The sequence below is a fragment of the Crocodylus siamensis genome, chromosome 6 (assembly GCF_052110815.1).
Source record: "Crocodylus siamensis isolate JL-2025a chromosome 6, ASM5211081v1, whole genome shotgun sequence".
Classification (NCBI taxonomy): Eukaryota; Metazoa; Chordata; order Crocodylia; family Crocodylidae; genus Crocodylus; species Crocodylus siamensis.
The window spans coordinates 62,004,678-62,025,110 of record NC_143400.1 but is presented as its reverse complement, the minus strand read 5'-3'; the positions used below and the strand labels follow the sequence as shown (position 1 = coordinate 62,025,110).

Genomic DNA, 20,433 nt, shown 5'->3' with positions numbered 1-20,433 from the left:
TGACAATGAGAGGTGTTGTTTGAAATGTCACCTATATCATCATTATGATCTTTATTGCCCTCTCTTGGGTAGTAGAGCCAAAAGTATCCCAGGTCTATAGCAAGTGAGAAAAGTTGTGGCTACCATGCCTGCTAGTCTAGTTTATTTATAATCTATTTTAAGTCAGTGAAAATGCTAGAAGGAAAGGGTACAACTGCTTCTCCAAATCGTTCCATACTTCTTGTGTATAAATTACCAAGTGGGGTAAAAGATGAGATAAGAAGCAATTAAAGCATATATACAATTTTGTACCATTAAGGTTAAGTTTACATTGGCTTAGGCTCATGTGCGCTATTTTTTTTAGCATGACTCTTCAGTGGGTCTTGATTTCTGTGGCTTTATGATATTTCTCTGGACTGCACAGACTGATTTTAAATGCATCTTTTCCTGTCTTTCATAAAGTTTCCGTGGCTGTTTTGTTTGATCATTATAAGGAGTAAGGACACTTTAAAATTGGAGCAGCCTGGGGTGGAATCCTTGTCAGATGGGTTTTTATTTTTGTGTATAAAACTTCTTGTCAGTAGAACTATTCTGAGACCCAGTGGGATTCCAGAGCAGTATCAACAAATGGAATGCTCTTTGCCATGTCAAAATATCTTGGGCTCATGGCCATATATTTATTTGTTCTGAAAACAAATCTGCATATTATGCCCAGGACCCTTCATATGTTTAGTACAGAGGATACTATTATGGGTCTCTGTTGTGGTTCTTAAGTTTGTTTGCTCTGTTGCACTGCTTTCACATTTAAGAACAATGTATTGGTACTCACAGACAGAATGTGAGGTATCACTGTGGGCTATATCTTGTACAGGTCAAAAATAGGGAAATGAAGGGAAACGTTCCAGGTGAGAGAAGATATTCAGTAATATGTCCAGCATCTGCATTTTTGCCACTAGGATAAGAATTGGGAAGAGCTGCCCACAGGAGTCTAATCTACTCCCAGATCATCCCATACCCTTTAAACAGCTAGTCAGCTGAGTGCCTAGGGGATGAATGGGGTGGCAGCAGATTGAGTACAGCCATTATTCTATTCCCATGCCATATCAGAAGTTCTGTTGCACTGCATTTCCTATTATATGCAGCATAACCTTTTGCAGGATTTTGACCTAAATTCTAATATAATAAAGGGCTTAGTCTGTCAGTCTGTCTGTCTGTAACACTTTTGGCCAGCTACGCATGTGCCACCAAGAGGGCGGTTGGTGATTGGGTGTGTGGGTTCAAGTTTGAGTTGCTGCCAGGGAAGTTTGTGGTGGCAGCAAACACCCTGGCTGCCTGAGCAGCAGGGCTTTCCCACACCTCTCTGCCTTAGGGTGAAGGTGGGGGGGTCACGGTAGTGGTGCTCCACTGCCACCTGTGCCCGCTGCCCCCCAGAACAGCCAGCAGGGAGGGCGAGGCAGTGGGCAGGGTGGGAAGGAGGGGAGCGGGACAGGGGGAGGCAAAGTGGGTGTCACGGTAGCGGCTGTTGTTGGGGCCGGGCGGCAGGGAGTGAGGGAGGGAGCGGAGTGGGAAGGGGGCCGTGACAACAGTCAGCAGGGAGGGAGAAGCAGCGGGGAGGGAGGAAGGGGGACAGGGGAAGCAGGGGGAAGCCCTGCTGGGAGATGGGCAGGGGGAGGGAGCCCCCGCACTGAAGGCTGGAGGAGGAGGGAGTGGTGGTGGAGGGAGTCTTTACATGGTTGTCCCTGAAGGGTGGACGGGGGGCAAGAGGGGGTCACATAAACACTCCCTGAAATGCATCATTCTTGTCAGGCAATTAGCTAGTATTTAATAACAGGCACAACATGGATGCAAGCAGGTATGGTCTTCCTATTGAAGCTTATTGTTCTTATATGTGGAACAGTTCTAACAGACAAAAGAGTGCATTAACAAAATTATCTTAAAAAAAAAAAAAGTGCCAGACAAAATTGTGCTTTGAATGCATTATAAGAGCTTGCTGTTTTGCAGAGAGAATAGACAGTCAAGTGTTGATAGCATGTAGGAGGCAAGAGCTGTTTTTAGTGAGTGGGAAGAACCACATGGAGTGTGATGTGGGAGTAGGGCAGACAGGAGTGAATACAGGGGCTCTTATCAAAATGATTCCCATTCTGAATTATCCTTATGCAACCCTTTTTCCCAAAGTGTATAGCACGGCATACTAACAGCCTCCAAGGTCTTACAACATTGTCATGATGAGGATGTCATTCAGAGAGATGTTGAATCCTCTGTGTACAATAGTAATACAAAGTGTGCAGTGAGCAGTTAAATAACTGTTTCAACTAAGTAAGTTGTGACTACTGTATATAGGTGGGAAATGCATCCATTAATTCAAGACATTTGCAGAAGGAAAAGTAATATTTTGGTTATTAAGGTAGTCAGAGGAAGTCCATAGTTCATGTGACTATTTCTGTTTTCATCCACCTGTAAAACCAAGGGTCTTATTGCCATGGGTCCATTCGGAATCATGGATGAGGCTCAGTGGGAACCATTAATATTTCTACATCCAACCTAGCTTACATTTTCTTTATTGAGAGGCCATTTCCTTGGACTGGATGCAAGTGCAGTGCAAGTGCATCTTGAGTGAAACTCCTCCCCTCTTCCCATTCCTTCTAACCAATGGATTTATACAGCTTCCATTCTTAGCACTAAGCAGCCATGAGAAAATGGACTTCTACAAACAAATACAGAGGCAATCCGTAAATGTGAGTGTGAAGCTCACCTAAACAAAATTCTAGAGACACTGGATAAATAAAGTTATGCACCAATGACTGACACATTGATCATCTACTCCCTAATCCTCTATTTTGGACTCCTTCCAACATTCCAACCCCTAAATATCTTCTAAAAATTGCCATGTGAAACAAAATGATGAGTTTTTCCACTTAGTACTCATTTTCCCTGACAGTTGTGTTCAATGTGGTAGAGACAATCCAAGTTGTTAGCATGATTCTCTTCCTGTACAACATTAAGCTACTGCATGGCATGTGGTTTGAGTATAAAAACCTTGGCTTTCTTAGAGAGGGACATACCTTAGACATCAGTGAAGACACCTTGTTATTGTCATACAAGTGAAGACTATTCAGAGATGAAGGTATGTCTGGCTCAGCAAAGGATAACATGATGATGAATACTTCAATCATAAAGGCAGTGCTTAAACTCCAGAAAATGAACAATTCAGCCCTGGACAATAATATGTTTTTTTTATAGGAATATCAAACCCTTAAAATCCATTATCTCATGATCCCTGTAATACGGAAGATTTAAGTCTTGTCCAGACAGTTTTACAGAATAATATGCCAATTATATGGGCTAGGTTATATTTGTAATATGAGGTTAAACACCTACTTCCACAATACATTTTGAAACTCATATAAATGACCACTACTCATATGCTCTAGTTCTGAACCATTTTGATTTTAGCATAAAAGTCAAGGATATTTTTTGAGTAGACTGTACCCTTACATGTTTCTGTTTGTTGACTGTATTTGTTGCTGAATGTGCTTGTGGCAGGTGTGTGTGTGTGTGTTTAGTCTGCTAAAATAATTTACTCCCAAAGGGCTAAGAGAGATTTAATAAATTTACATATGAATTTCCCAGCGTAAAAGTGGTGGTTTCACGCTCACGTTTCAGGACAAGTGTTGAAAGGTATTTCCCATGACACCTGTGTAACTTAAATGAAATCAAGCCTCTGCACTAAACTTTTTTGCTCTATATGTGTAAAATTACATTTACTGGATGGAGTTCAATAATAAGAATATTTCAAATTCCAGGGTCTTTGTCACTAACTATGATTCAGACGATATGTAGCATGTGTGCGTGTATGTGAGAGAGAAATTTATTTATAGTTTGCTTCTGGGCAAGTCTCATTCTGCCTGGATAGTAATAGAAAAGGAAAAAAAAGGGAAAAAAAAGGAAATAAAGGGTTGGTGAATAGTTATAACAGAGAGGTGAAACACACTGCGACTAAAAAAGTAAACGAAGTCTCTGATTCCTGTCATGTTTTCATGAAGCCCCCAAACAGGCTCCAGTATGAAAACCTCAGGCTAATTGAGAACATTTTATTGATTTGGACCCAAATTTCTTTCTTTCTTTTTACGTTTCAGTCCAGTCTCTCATTATAAAGTCTTGTAAGGGAGGAAAAATCCTTTCTCCATAACTGTCTGGAAGAGTCATTCTTATATAATAGCCCTTTTCTTGCAGTAAAATTTATCATTATAACAATACCGTAGTAGTTTTGCTGGCAGGATTGCAGCTAATCAAAGCTATGACAATAATGGAGCATTTCATGGTTTTGGAAATTAAATGTGTAACCATGGCACTGAAATGTTTCTTAAATCATATTTGGAGATTGTGTTTTTCAGCAAAAGATTTGCACATTATCTCATTTCATCTGAATTTCATTTTCATTAAAATTATACCATATTTTTTTCCCCTTTGTGCTCCTGCAGCAGTTTTGTAATAGACCCCCATCTGGTTTTAGTTTTTTTAGATTTGATCATATTTGTTCAAGAACAGACTTCAAACTTTTTCACTGTGTCAATTTAGCACCTAACTAATGGTCACATGGTAAATTATGTTGTAAATGACAAGCAAGCTAAATTGATAATAGCAATATCAAAAATAGTAGGTGAGCTGACACCAGTAAATAAGGAAGAAACTAATATAATCATCAGCCCTACATCTGCAGTCAACTACAGGTGTATGAATCACAGGAATTTTACTTGCTGAAGGAATAAGGGAATAGTAACTTTTAGACTAGCGGTGCCAAGGGACTTTCTCTGTTTCCTTTCCTTTGTATATTATTGGTGTTATCTCTTTCATAGATTGTTTTTGTGCATCAGAGAGCCATTTCTGGTTAGATAATGTGAGATTCAGTCCTCTGCTTGTACATCAATTCCTAGTTTGCTATTATGAATCCATGTGTAGCTCCCATGATAATTAAAATAGGTTGACAAAAAAGAAACACCAGCACACACCTACAATAAAACATATACCTGAAACACCAGCACAGGTTTCATCCTTAGATATAGGGCTTGTTGAAAAAAACGTAGAAAACTCTTCCATTTATCAGAAAATTCAGTTTTGTTAAAATTGAAATGTTTTATGTGAAAATGTCAGTTTCAGCAACCTTTTCAAAATAAAACATGGAAACAATAACTTTGACTTTCCTGCTTTGCTTCTGAACCAGCAACCTTGTGTTTAGTGTAATTTTGTTCTACATTTATCATAGTTTTATTCTCTTTAAATTTTATTTATATGTTACCCTGTTTTATTATATTCATGTCATACTTTTATACACTGGCAGCAGAGCTGTACAGCTACCCAGAATGTCCACACGTAGCAGATAGAGGAATGACCTTTAGGGACGGTTAGCTGCAGCTAAAGACTAAGCAGCAGCAGTACAATCAGTGTATCTTGAGGACAGCAGATGGCAATGCTCTGTCTCTTGAAAAGCCATATATATCCTTTGACAGTGCTATGACATGGCAAGTACAGGTCACCATTATAATAAGACTGCCCAACCCCCAGCCATGGGTCTACAAGTCCTCAACACATGGAAGATGATGTTAGAATCTTGAGCTGCAAAGTGGATGAAGGCTGCAGCAGAATGAGATCTCCAATCGTCTTGGTCCCCTTGCCATTGGATCAGGGTCCTGGTCTGTCAAGAACTGCATGGAAGCCGACGTGCAGTGGCTTCTCCATGATAAAAATAATCACACTCAGGAGTCTTCCATGAAAATGAGCACTTTTTTCAAGCCCTTTGGTGACCAGATAATGATGGAAGGAACAGGATTGTGAGGTCTGGAAGCTCCTAGTCATGAACTGGCATGAAAGAAGCAATTGCAAGAAGGCTGTCTAGTACTTGGACAAGTCAGGAGTGCAATTTGGCAACAGGATCTGCTCTGTTCACCCTACATGGGGAGGGGGCTAGAAATGGTGTCCTAAACATAGCCTGTCTACTTTCTTCTTGACTGGATAACCGTGTACAGTGGGATCACATATACTCCTACTGAAATCAGTGAAGACATAAAATCAGTTTTGGGACTTGGAACATGAAGGCTGTTATGGACAATCCCATGCCTAAACAGGGCATGTCCAGATGAGTGTGGACGTGTGTTTTGTGGCACTGCAGATCTGTCTGCTGTACCACACAAGCTGCACATGCAGGTATTCCCTGCACTGGTATTTTGCAGTGTGTGTGTGGGAGCGGTTTTTTGACTCTGGGAGATCCTGGAGTCAAAAAGAGAGGCACCTTAAAAAAACAAAAACAAAAAAGAAGGCATGTATTGGCAAAAAAGAGCCTGGCTTCTGGGTCCCAGCCTCCCCTTCCCCACTCAAGGGTTACATTCTTCACACCAGACCACGCATAGCACAGGTGCTCTGCAGTTGTGGCTAAAGGACTCAAGTGACAGCATTGACTTTGCTGCATTGAGTGAGAGCTGGTGAGTGGGAGATAGGCAGCTCAAAGAACGTGAAAGTAGCTATACCTTCTTCTTCAAGGGTAAACAGAAAGGAGAATGCCACCTTCATGAAGTTGGTTTTACCAACAAGAATGAACTCACCAAGTTCCTGGTTGGAATTAATGAGTGCCTCATGGCTCTCCATCCTAAACTGGTGGGGAGCCAATATGCCACTGTCTTTGGTGCGTATGTCCTGACTCTTGATACTACATAACCAAGGAGAAATTCTATGCTGACCCTGACGAAGTACTTTCTGACCTCTGGAGGAAGACAGATTTATTCTTCTCAGTGATTTCAATACCAGAGTTGGAGGGGACTCAAATGTCTGGAATGAAACAATCAGTAAGGAAGAAATAGTAATGGTCAACTATAGCAACATTCTCCTCTTGATCAAATGCATAGAACATGAACTTGCTATCACCAACCCCCTGTTCTAGCACAAAACCAGAAAGAAGACTTCACGGCAACACCCATAATCTAAGCATTGGCACCTGATAGACTTCATTGTTTGTGCCTGGGATCACAAAGGTGTCCACATCACTTGAGCTATGCTTAAAGCTGATGATTGCTGGACTAATCACTGACTCATCCATTTGGTTAAGTCACTCAAACTGGCTCTCAAATGAAAGCTGCAGCAGAATATCAGTGTGGAAAGACTCAAGGGCCTGATCAAGTTATACATCTTCTATCAGTGCCTTAATGAAAAATTGGTGAATTCTGATCAACAACAATGGAAGAATGTCAGGAGCACTTGGGGTGCCTTGAAGCCTGCTGTCATCAGCGCCTGCAAAGAGACACTTGGATTCTCTACCAGGAAACATTAAGACTGGTTTGATGAGACTGGATCAGGAGATCCATGAGTCGATTGACTGCAAGCACAGGCTTTTTGTGCTTGGCAGAATGACATCAACTCCAAGCAAGAGAAATGGAATCTCCAGTGAGCCAAGGCAGAGGTCCAAAGAAGGACCTGCAATATGAAGGACAGATGGTGGGAAGATGAGGTGAATTTGTGCAGCTTTTTTTCAGTTTCATCTATGGTCTGAAAACTTGGGGACCAAGCCCCTTGAGACATAAGGGTGGAGGAAACCTGATCAAGGAAAGGGAAGCTATCAAAACCCATCAGAAGGAACATTTTTGAAGACTTTCTCAGTTGAGACTCTGTTGTTGATGAGAGTGCTTTCAACTCCATCCCACACCACCTAGTCAGAGACTATCCCTTGAACAGTAGACAAAGTGAGGAAAGCCATCAAAAAGATGAAGAACAACAAAGCATCTGGAGCTGACAATGCCTGCTTAAATCTTCACGAGGAGGGAGAGGAGCTCACATCATGGCTCCATGCCCTCATCCTAATGATTTGGAATGATGAGGAAATCCAAGATGACTTCAGGGACAGCCTGATTGTGACAATCTTCAGGAAAGGAGACAAGTCCAACTGTGTAAATTTGAAAGGGATCCCCTTGCTGTCCACTACAGGAAAGATCATTGCAAGAACCCTCTTGAACTGTCTTTTTCCACTTGCTGAAGAGCAACTCCTAGAATCTGTGTGGGGTTAGGGCATCAAGAGGAAAAACTGCCATGATCTTCATAGCTTGCCAGCTGCAGGAAGAATGCCAGGAACAACATAAAACCTCTCATGGCCTTATTTTACCTCATGAAAGCCTTCAACTCTGTCAATACAGATGCCTACCAAAATTTGTCACCATTCTTTCCCTGTTCAATAACAGGATACTAGTGGTGGTTCTAAGTAATGATGGATCTCTTTGAGGTTAAGACGGGAGTTAAGTCATCAAGCTCCAGCATGCTGATGATGCTGTAGTCTGTGCTTACTCAGAAGTGGATCTTTAGCAATCGTTGACATCTTTACCAAGGCACACAAGAAAATGGGATGTACACTTAATATTCAGAAGACTAAGGTCCTTCAACAAGCTCTTAATGTGCAGTCCAGTAATTTGAATTTACAGTGAGTCTGGAAAATAGAGGTAAGTGTTTCCCGTACCTCAGAAGCCACCTCTCATAGAAAGCTGACATCAACAAAGAAATCCAACATCATCTCAAATGTGTAAGTGCAGCCTTTGGATACCTGAGGAAATAGGTGTTCAAAGATTGTGACAGATCTGAAACTAAGCTCATGGTTTATCAAGTGGTTGTGAACCCCACCTTTCTGTATGGAGCTGAGATGTGGACAATGTACAGGAGATGCCCCTAGTTGCTGAAGAAGTAACATTAACAGTGCCTGAAGAGGATCCTTTGAATCCAGTGGGAAGACAGACGCACCAACATTTGGCATAGTCTTGCAAGCAAGCACCATGAGCATCGAGACTATGATCATTTGATGTTGCCTTTGCTGAGCTGGCCCTGTCATCTGGATGTCTAACTCCAGACTCCCAAGGCAAGTCTTACTCTCCCAGATCAGTCCAGATGCATGCTCAAGAGGAGTGCAGAGAAAGCACTTCAAGGATGTACTTGAGGCCAGCTTGAAAAAATGCAACATCAACTCGTAAGACACTACCACCCAAGACCACCGCAAGTGCAGGAAGAGTCTCCTGGAAGGATCCAAGTACTTTGAAACCTAACAGGAGATGAAAAAGCAGGAGTGGGAGAAACAGCATGTCATGGACCTGTCCCAGCAGAAAAACAGGCACAAGACATCATGACAACACCCATGATATAAGCATTGGCCCCTCTGTGACTTCCTTGTTTGTGCCTGGGATTGCAAAGATGCCCATATTACTCAAGCTGTGCTAACAGCTGATGATTGCTGGACCAATCGCTAACTCTAGAGCCACCTACCCTACATGGAAACACGTGCATGAGTTGCAACAGAGTCTGTTGATCTTGCAAAGGCCTTGTCAGTCATCTTCAGACCCACAGATAAGACAATCACAGAAGACCATCTTTCTTTGTTGGGAGAGATTACCAAAAAGTTATATACTGCGTTTAATATCTTATGTTTATGTAAATAGAAGTATGCACACCATCTCTCTACCTGCTTATCTACCTATCTAGGTGCATACACGTGTGTGCATGCACGCTCATGTGTGTAAAATAGAAAGCCAGCCTTCCTTGAGTAAGTTTTCTGTTTAGATGCTACCTATCACCAAAATGCCATGCACAAAGTGGCAGCTAATTCTGCTGCAGGGAAGAGGCTATTCATTTAGATACAAAATCTAAAAAACAAATTATTAGAGAGCACACAGTTATGATGCTATTTTCTTGCTGGACTAAGGTGTTTCTGCCTACAACACTTATTTAGTGGTGATGACACAGCCATTCTAAGCTTATGTGGACTTCTAGTAGCATGGAACAGCACATGAAAACAAGCCCAAACTATAACACTAACAATGCAGTCTAATCCAAATATTGATCCATTCTTTCTGCAAAATGAGTGTGTGTGTGTTTGTATGGTAAATAGAAAGAACCTTTTGGCTAAGTAGACAGTAAAAAAGCCTGAGGCTGAACTGATTCAGTCTTTGCATGTTAATCTAAGCTGCAGAGATTGAACTGATAAGCAAATGAACACATTCACTTTTGATTCAGAAAATGCAGCCATATGCCTGCAGCAGCTCAAGCCAGAAGCTGAGGGGCACTAGAGTATGCCTGCCAGCCACTACCAAAGGGAAGAGAAGCTCTCCAAGACTCCCCCTCCGCCCCCACCCCCTGGAGCAGAGGGGTGTAGCCAGGCCCGAGCCTGGTGGGGTGGGAAAGGTAGTGGCATTAAATTCACAAAAGTTTGAACAAAAACAGTTCTTTCTCTGAAGAACTATGACCCAAACAACAATAAACACATCATGGGCTGTGTGTTCACTTACTCTTCCTGCTGCCCCTGAGGTCTCTGGGATTTGCAGCCCTGAATCACCGCAGTAGAACTCTGTAGAGTTGCTCATCACTTCCTCTTCCTGCCTGCAAGTAGTCCACAATCACAGCCAGCAGGGCAGCTTCATACTTGGAGGAAGAGGATTTTAACCCCTCCCTTGCCCCAGACCCCAGTTGGGGTTTTTTGGGGTGAGGGGCAGTGTGCCAGCCCTCACTACTACAGCTAGGGAGGCAGAAGGGAAGGGCCAGCTCTGCTTTCTAGAGCAGACAGCAGAGTCCAGCCCAGGACTGAAAAGCATGCTGGGGGACTCTGATTTAACTTGAATCAGGAAGGGATCTGGGACAAGTTTCATAAACTGGTTTGATCTAAATCAGTTAAACCTGGTTGAATGTAGTATCAGATTTATCTTAAACTAGTTTTGGCCATTTTGAGACTGGCTTATATGAACTGAACATGCGTTCTGTACAGGTTCAAACCAGTTTCTGATCACTTAAACTGGTTTATTTGTAACTTCTATCCCTAGCCTTTGAGAAAATAACTAGAGGCAGAAAGCCTCCAGTTTGCTTAGCTTGGTGTGGAGTTTGAGATCTACAAGACCTGAGTATCAAACCCCTTATCTGTAATAGGCATAATTGGGAGTTGTGTTCTGACCACTGGTTGCTGCACACTTTTGGGTGCATGCACTCTTTCTGATCAGAAATCTCTTCCTGGGCCCACAAAGCCTTTCTGTCCAAACTGGTTTACACATTCCTGTGAAACGTTTTGTTTTTTCTAAAACAACATTTTGTGTTGAAAAACCATTTCATTGGAAAATTACTAACCAGCTCTAGTTTCACACCCTGTGGTCTGTCATCTTTGATCTGTTTAATGAAATGAGGGTTCCAATAGCACTTGCTGCTGGCCTTTTTTAATCTCTTAAGCCCCCTCCTGCTCTCTTCTAGATTCCTCTCTGACTCGACTCATCTGCAGCTATTTTTCTCTCCTTAGGGAGAACCCTGATCCTGTTTCAGTCTCTCACAAAGACTGCCTGCTGCTTTGCTGGCTTTTCTCTCTCTTTCTCTCTGCTCTTTTCACCAGAAGTGCCTGTAATTGAAAAGTAATGGGAGAAAATCATCCAAACCTATTTTCAAACTCAAATCAAATTTAGCTGGAATTTTAGTATAGATTTTGCTCGTCGTGTCTTATTATATCCAGATCTATCCACTGAGCTTATCCTCTGATAGCTACTTGCACTACCAAATGCAAACAGGTTTAAGTCAATGTCTCCCATCAAAGTCAATGGAATTATTTATGCTCACTTATGCTGCGTCTGTATTTCTCTCTTAATTTTTTATTCTGCCCATCGAACGAGCTAAATCCTCCTGCTTTTCAAATTAGTAAAAAAGTAGGATTTTTTTCTCCTTTCACAACATCATTACCAAAAATAACCATATGCCTTTATGCTATGCTTTGACCAGTGTTGTTGAACTGTCAAAGATAACTGCTGGATATGGTATTTAATACTGAAATGGGATAATGGCACATTAATGGTAAGTGAAATAGAAAGGGCGTATTTTGATTTTAGCGTGCTTTGATGCATAAAAGCATTTGGACAAATCTGCTTGCTTTGATATAGTAGATTTCAGGACACTACACACATCTTTTTCAGCTCATGCATTAGTTACATGGGAGGAGAAGGGGTTGGGGAGGGAACCCTTCTGACAGAACCTGGCAAGTGTTCAGAAACCACAACTATTTTGTGTATTGCCTTGCCATTTTTAAAATACATTTTGCGCTTTTGGTAGATGTTGTAATGCATTTAGCACAGTGTGAAGTCTTGGCATAGACCCTGGATTCTAAAATAAGATGAGCTCTGCCTTTTAGAAGAAATGTTTGCCTATGAAATAATTTTGCTATTGAGGGGCTTGTGAGGGCAACAGTACCTGCCACAGCAAACAAAATTCACTTTTAATTTCAATAAATATTCACAGTGCTGGGCAAGAACTTCTTAGTGATTGCTGAATGGGCAAGATTTTATTCCCACATGTGCTGTGCTAATCTCTTTCCCCTGCTGCCTGTATCCTGCCAAACTCGCTGCTGGGTTTGCACATGTGTATGTGGAAGCTTATCTGGGCAGATGCAGGGATCTGTACTACATCGTGTATCTGATCTACTGACTAAATATCAATAGTTCTAAGAAGCCTTATGCTGGGACTCCCTGGCAATATCTAGAAGTGACTACAAGGAAGTGAAGTCTGTCAGAACTCTTTACATGTACATTAATCTGATTTTCAGGTGCACTGAGCACCTTGGCTCCAGTGGCCTTTGAGTGCTTGGCACTTGAGAACATCAGATCCTTGTACATGTAGAACTGACAAACTGCTTCTCTGAAGTCATTTCTGGCACCCCAAACTGGCATGCACTATACAGATGCTGTATTTTGTGGCTCTAGTATCAATTAGAAAACTATGGGGCTCTGAGTATCTGTATCAAGTCTTTTTCTGGGCCTGTACTTGACAAATGTACATATGCTACAGAAATGGAAGAGTGCTGAAGCTGAGAGCTGAACAAGGTGTTAGAGGGGATGCAGCAAAGCACCAATGAGGATTTGGGTTGAAGGCAGGCAGAGCTTCTGTAACAAAACCCCAGATCTTGTGATATACAGACCCTGCCACTGTAAGGACAAACTCTGAACTTGGGGCAAGTTCAGTGAAGACCCGGAGTCCTTTCAAGCAAGCCTGGCACCCTTTCCAGTATGTTTGAATTAAAGAAGGTGTATGATGCAGTTCTGTGTTGTCTTCTGCATTGTAGAATAAGTCTGCAGAAATTTCCCATGCTCTTGAGAGAAACAAGAAAGATAAAATTTAGCAGACTTTTTCAGCCTTTTTGGTGATTCATAAGCAGTTGTTCAGCACTGTAACTCAAGAAAGGCAAACTGGACTTTTATAAACATTAATGGTACTGCTTCTAGTGTCTGCATATAAATCCATTGCGGTAAACAAAGGGTAAGCTAAGGACTAGGGCTGTTTTATTTAGATATAAGGCATAACTTGCCCTTTCCAATGTATGTTCCTTCAGAGAAAGAGAGACAGTAGTTCTGATTCACTGTACAACAGGAAGGACTGGTTGGGCTAGCTACTCCATAGGCCCATACGGGGACAATAACACTCTATTTAGGGAAATCCTTGTTGAAATGAGGGAGAAGAACAGAGCTGCTCTGGTGTCTTCAGGGTCAAATTGACTTAAAGCTTCTTTTCACTGTAGAGTCAGGTTGTAGCTGGTATCTCCTTGGGTGCAAGAATCTTTTCCCACTATGTATGGAACAGCCACACACACACACACAGCTGGAGAGCTGCTGAGAGCTGTGCAAAAGGTGCCAGAGGGATACCATAGTCTGCAGCAGCAAGTGTAGATGGCTGGCTAGTCATGGGAGAGCAAGGTGCACCTTCCTAAATGGACATGTGGCACATGAGCTGTGTCTCTCAGGAGTTCTGGGCAGCCGAATGCTCTTTTGGAGTTTCCACAAGGATGGTGTGTCTCCTCCAAACCATTTATGCATACCTGTTCCTTTTATGGTATTATTTGGCCCTTCTCTTTGTCTACCCTACCAATGACTACAGTGATTCTTGCTGGCTTGTTTTCCAGTTACATGACTTCTTAAAAGTCATGTAGCTGGAAAACATGATTTTGGTTCCACAGCTGGACATCTCTCATTGGGGTTTTCAACTCCATTTAGAGCATGAGGATTTGCTAATATGACAGAGACAAATGGGACAGAAGTTTGTACTAAGTGTTGTGGACCAGGTTTCACTGAGCCCTAGGAGAAGCTAGCATAGGGGTGGGCAATTATTTTGGCTGGAGGGTGACTTAATGAGTTTTGGGGACCTATTGAGGGTCACATCTATTTTTGTCTTTCTCACCGTACCTCATTTCACCTACTTCCTTGCTCTTTCTCTCTCGTCTCATCTCATCTGTCTGTCTGTGCCTGTTTCTTTCTCTCTCTCCTTCCCTCCAGAACCCGGCCAGAGCAGTAGTTCACCAGGAGCCCTGAATCTGAGCTGCAGACCCAGACATAGACTTCTGCCATGGTGGGTGGGTGGCGCCATCAGCTGTGGGTGCAGCCAGCAGGTTCTGGAGCCCTAGCACAGAGCCTGCCATTGGTGTCACAGCCAACACTACTGCCTGCCCAGTGTGGCAGAAGCTGCTGCCTGTGTCCATAGGTGATTCTGCCAGCAGGATCCAGCTCAAGGCTCCGGGCAGGAGCTCTCATGGCTCCGGGAGAGTAGTGGTGTCAGCTGTGGACACTACCAGCATGTTCTGCTTCAGGGCTCCTGAACCTGCTGGCAGCATCCACAGTGTCACATGTATTAAGCCCCCCCGCCCCCATTTAAAAATGGTCACAGTTGAAGTGTCTGGGTAACTGTGACAGTGTCAGGGATCAGGCTAAAGCCCAGTTGCCTTGAATTAATCTGTTTATGCTCTTCAGAAGGTGGCACTGGGCCCGGATACCTAGCAGATAATGGCTGCCAGCAGGAAGAAAGGAGGGAAAATTTCTGTTGAGTCAGTTACAGCTCTTGCATGTCTCAGCCACTCTAGGGACAGGATAGAAATATACCATCCAGGAAAATATGGGATAGACACCCCCTCCCCCCCCACGTTGTTCCAACACTTGTTCTCTGAAAACATTTGGGGCCAAGGACCAACATACTTTCTGTCTGAAACAACGTTTGTGAGGCTTTTGGCATTGCTGACAGCACAAACTGCACTGTTCTGTGCACCACATTCTTACTGGTCCCTGTACAGGTATGGTGCAGGGAGGAGGGCAGCAGCTGGCTTCATTCTGCATCCATGGGGAAGGGAGGCACAATACAGCTCCAAAGAGCTAAACCCCAACCCCCAAGAATTCTCCCTTAAGAGCACCTATATTGGTTAATTCTTACTGCAACAGATGAGCATATCTGAGGATGGCAGAAGAAGGATTATACATCCCATTTGTAATTAGAAGTATGTTCCATTCAGTGTCTTTCATTTGAGTTATTCTGTTTCAGTGCCTAGGCTTTGTCTTAGGTGTGTGAAATTTTTTTGCTGTGTCAGGAGCTTTGCTTAGTTATTCATGTGTTTAGACCCAAGGTAAGAAGCTTGTCCTTTCATGCAGATCAAAGACATATGTTTAGGGGTTTGGAATAGGTAAGCAGGAAGAAAAAATATCTTTAAAGTGAAGACGTAGTATAACTTCTGAGTAATTATATATAGCCATATGCATCCTCCTAGTATTCAGTGGTTTTCAGTGACACAGTAATGTTCATTAAAGCTGCAATCTTCCAATAATTACAATGATTGTCAACCAGAGTAGCTTTCCAGTGGGCTTTTCTTTTTTGGCACCGATAAACACATTTCCTCTTCTTGAAAAGGAGAGTTTTTGCCAACGCAGTGAAAATACAAAAGTTTAGTTCCCAAAGAAAGAGAGATTTTGACTTGGCTGATGGAACCAAGTCTAGAAAATTACGGTCTCACAGCATGAACTACCAGCTCCTAACACATAGGCTGCCTATACATGTGTTTGGAGGTGGGGGGAGAGGTAGGGGTTAATTAGAGCAGCCCCCATGCACCTGCTCTAATTAAAACAACTGCAGATTCACATGTATTAAGCCCCTGCACAGTTAAAGTGCCTGAGGCCATTTTTAAATGTGTGGGGGCTTAATACACATGACACTATGGCAACATAGCAGTGTTTTAATTAGAACATGGAGCAGCTCAATTAATCGAGTCTGCTCCAACATGTTCTAATTAGAACACCAATGAGCACGATATTGGCAGCCATAGTTACTACAGGATGTTGTGATTTAACACTGGCTAATGGACATATACAAGCTCAAAACTCTTAAGATTGTCTTTTACAGTAATAATATAAAATAGAAATGATGGGGGGCATGGTGTATTGTATATACTGAATGAATTTGTGGGTGAGCATAGGGATAATTAACTATCTAAATATGGAGTTAGGGCCAGACATTTCTGGATGTTGGGCTTTTTTAAAGTTCACACAAAACAATATTATTAAAATTACAAAGGACTCACAGCATCAAGGATTGCGACACAAGACTTAATGGGCTGAGATTCTGACATCTGCTGTGAGGCAGAAGCAAGGTGAGGCCAGGATTTCTTTCTTTCTTTCTTTTTTAAAGGTGCTTGGCTCCACAATCTTTACCCATGCCTCTCAATAAAGGCCTGAGTTGAGTCTTTCATGGCCTTCCATAGGTGTTGGAACAAGCTCTAAGTGACTGGACTTTCATAAGTGTTGTGCATCCTTTCAGTTTCCACTGATTCCATTTTCCAGCTCCATCCACAAGCCCCTTTTAATCATGTTCATGGAGAATAAGCTTCTATTCTGTTGCTTTATAAATTGATCAAGAAGGATAAAAGACTCCCAAGCTGCCACCTTGATTTAGCAACAGGGAATGTTTATAGACCAATTAAAGAATATTTAAAATAGTGGCTCCTCCACCCCCCTCCCCATTGCCTCCACCACAAAGACACATTACTATTTACTATGTTGGCAAGAGATACCTGAGTCATTATCAAATAATAGGCAAAATATGGCTGTTGACCATCTGTCAATATGACCTTTTTCCTTTAAGGTCTGAATGTTTGTGTGACTCTTTCCTTGGCTATTTCCACAGGTATTTTCAATATCTTCACCTCCAAAATCCCACTGGGACAAGAAATAGAGATGCCAGAATATCACAAGGAATATTGCAGAGTAATCTTGCTCCAATTGGACATGGGAGCTACAGGCAAGCACAGAAATAATCAGCCCAGCTTTGGTGAGTAGAATGGGGGTCTTGTATTTATTTAGTCCGCTATGAACAGGAATTAGTATGATTTAACTAAACTGCTTAGGACATGCAGAATTTCCCAGTGGGAGTTTTGCCTGAGCAAAGACTGTATGATTTGGTCCATTAAGAATAAGGGATTAAATGCATACATTTATATTGCATTTCATAAATGAGAAAAATCAATACCTGAGAGAAGGATTTATTATGAACAGCTTGACCAAATTATAATGGAATAGAATATTGTTGGATGACAGTGACCTGATGGTAGTGAAAATCCCATTGCAAGGTTCCAGTGTTACACGGGACTACAATAACAAAAAGACTGATGTATTTTTGTAATGCATAAAAGCCTACAATAGCCTTGTAAAAGTGGGTGCTTACTTCCTTATTGTTAGTCAAGAGAAGAAAGTGATGTCAGAAAAGTACATAGTAAAAAGTTTTTTAATGTCTGTTTGGGAATATAAATACTTATAAAAAATTATTCTGGAAGGGGCAAGGGAATGAGGGAAGAGCCAGAAACACAGTATTGTGACTTGGGCAGGACTATTCATTAAATAGTGGTGAGTTGTAAACTTTTTCATTCATGTAATGCTTAGCACTTTTCATCTTTGCAATATATATGAATATTAGCTATTCAAACCTTAAAGCACTCTGGGAACATAGAAACTAGGTGCTTATTATCCCTATTTCACAGCTGAGGAAGGGGAGAGATAGAGGTTAAGCAATTTGCCAAGGGCCACAAAGATTTTTAAAGAGCCAGGGTTATAAAATACCATAAAGCTGATATGTCTGTGAAAATAACAAAAAAAATAACTCCATTCTGCCTTTATCTACTTTACTTATCTAAACCAGCTAATCTGTCTAAGGTACTTATTTGGTCCCCATTAAAATATCTGAGTGCTGGACAAGATTTAATGTATTTATCCTCACAAAACCAGGTAATGAAGTACTGGGGGACTAAGATACAAAGAGACTGAGATTCTGGTTTGCTCTGTCCTAGGGGCCAACTGCTGGACATTCTTTCTCTTCTGTCCAACTCCATGAAAGTACATTGCTTAAATCTGGTATAAATCAAAGCAAAATCAAGCCCATTGTATTGGCAACTCTCAGTCTTATGTTATACCCTGACTTTTTTCTGAAAATCGTGAATGACATTTGATTGCTTTGGCACATAGATTTATTATGCTGTGAAATAAATTTTATAGATACACTGATAGAGATTATAGAATGGTAGTGTATCCTTGTTGCATTAAAGTATTTTAACTGCATTTTTTTCATTAAGAATTCCTACATTATTTGGAAGCATACAAGACAAATTTGGTTTAAAAAGGTCACCTCTGCAGCGCTATTTACAAATGAAGCGGGGGGCTTTGGAAATCTTAATTAGAATAGAATTCTAGGAAATTCTAAGGTCATGTTCTTGTTGGAGAAGGTGGTAATAAACAGTAACTCAGCTGCTAAAGTCTATTAATATTTATCAGATAAGACTGTTATCTACCTAAGATTAAAGAACCTCAGGACTTGGGTATAAGCACACTACTGTCTGACTTGACATATGATAAAATATATGTTTACAACCAAAACATTTCTTTAGACATAAAATCCAAAATATGCAAAACCAACAAAACTGTATTTGGATTCTAAACGGAATGGCTGTGAACTGTATTTTTTTTTAATATCAGTGAGTCCTGATGCTATTATAAACCCTTAGGATCTTTAGTACATTTGTTATGGGATTGTAAAAAGATTTAGTGAATACAGGAAAGACACCAGAATATTCATCCTTTATAGGTACGGACCTACTGAACTTGTGGTGGCTGCTGGCTGATTTCATGGGGAAAACATGGGCCTGGCAGCCATTTCACTATCTGGCGTAGGGTGGGAAAGATAACCAGTAGGGCAGAAGTACTGGACTTCAGAAAAACTAACTTCACTGTGCTCAGGAGATTAGTCAGTGAGGCATTGAAAAACAGGAGAATTGGTGAGATGGGAGTCCAGGAAGGGTGGTCGTTCTGAAAGGGAACGATCTTACAGGCACAGAAGGAGACAATCCCATTGTGAAGGAAAGCGGGGAAAGGGGCCAAGAAACCCTCTTAGCTGAACAGGGAAATCCAGGAAAACCTAGGAGCGAAGAAGAGGCATACAGACTGTGGAAGCAGGGGGTAGATACCAAGGCAAAGTATACCTACTTGGCCCAGACTTACAGGGAGGCAGTCAGAAAGGCCAAAGCAGAAATAGAACTTAGACTGGCAACAAAAATTAAAGACAACAAAAAGTCCTTTGTCAGATGCATAGGGAGTAAAAAGAAGGTGCAGGGTAGCATAGGACCCCTACAGGACAAACTGGGGCAATTAGTGATAGATAGGGGGGACAAGGCTGAGCTCTTGAATGAGTTTTTCCCGTCTGTATTACTGAACACGGATCAGGACAAATCTCCGAATTGGATTAGAGATAGGCACAAAAGAGAAACCGGCCCAGATGTGTTTAGGTCAGCAGGTCTGGATGATCTTCATCCAAAGGTACTGAAGGAATTGGCCAGTGTCATAGCAGAGTCACTGGCACGGCTATCTGAGCACTCACGGTGCTCAGGTCAGGTCCCAGAGAACTGGAAAAAGGCTAATGCAGTCCCTATTTTCAAGAAGGGGAGGAAGGAGGATCCAGATAACTATATACCAGTTAGTGTCACCATTGTCCTCAGGAAAACTTTAAAAAAATTAAGGATCACATTTGTGGGAGTCCAGCAGATAAAACCATGCTAAAGGGTAACCAGCATGGATTCATAGCAGGTAGAGCCTGCCTGACTAACCTTGTTTCCTTTTACGACCAGGTCACAAAAAGCTTAGACACAGGAATTGAGGTAGATGTCATCTACTTGGATTTTAAGAAGGCCTTCAATATGGTATCTATTCTATTCTGACAGATATTCTATTTTAATCATCTGATATCGATGATTACACAGTCATGTGGGGGGCAAATGGGCTTAGGGGTCGCACCCAGAGAGTGGTGGTAGATGGGTCGGTATCAACATGGAAAGATGTGAGCAGTGGAGTCCCACAAGGCTCGGTCCTTGGACTGGTGCTGTTGAATGTCTTCATCATTGATTTGGATGAGAACATGGAAAGCACTCTGTCCAAATTTGCAGATGATACCAAAATATGGGATAAAGTGAACACACTAGAGGGTAGGGAATGAATCCAGGCAGATCTGGACAGGTTGGAAAAGTGGGCGGAACAGAATAGGATGCAGTTGAATAAGGACAAATGCAAGGTGCTGCACCTAGGGAGAAGGAATCACCAGCGTGCTTACAGGCTGGGGGATGACCTTCTCAGC

The 20,433-nt window shown here is 41.9% G+C and overlaps 1 protein-coding gene across 1 annotated transcript in view; it reads left to right on the top strand.

Moving 5' to 3' along the window:
* IRS1 (insulin receptor substrate 1) overlaps positions 1–20,433 on the top strand; it is a 198,850-nt gene that overhangs the window by 165,966 nt on the left and 12,451 nt on the right. Inside the window, exons 4-5 of the transcript XR_016442884.1 lie at positions 16,948–17,091; positions 19,931–20,002. The gene's annotated coding sequence lies outside the window, so the exon portion shown is untranslated. The remainder of the gene's footprint in view (positions 1–16,947; positions 17,092–19,930; positions 20,003–20,433) is intronic.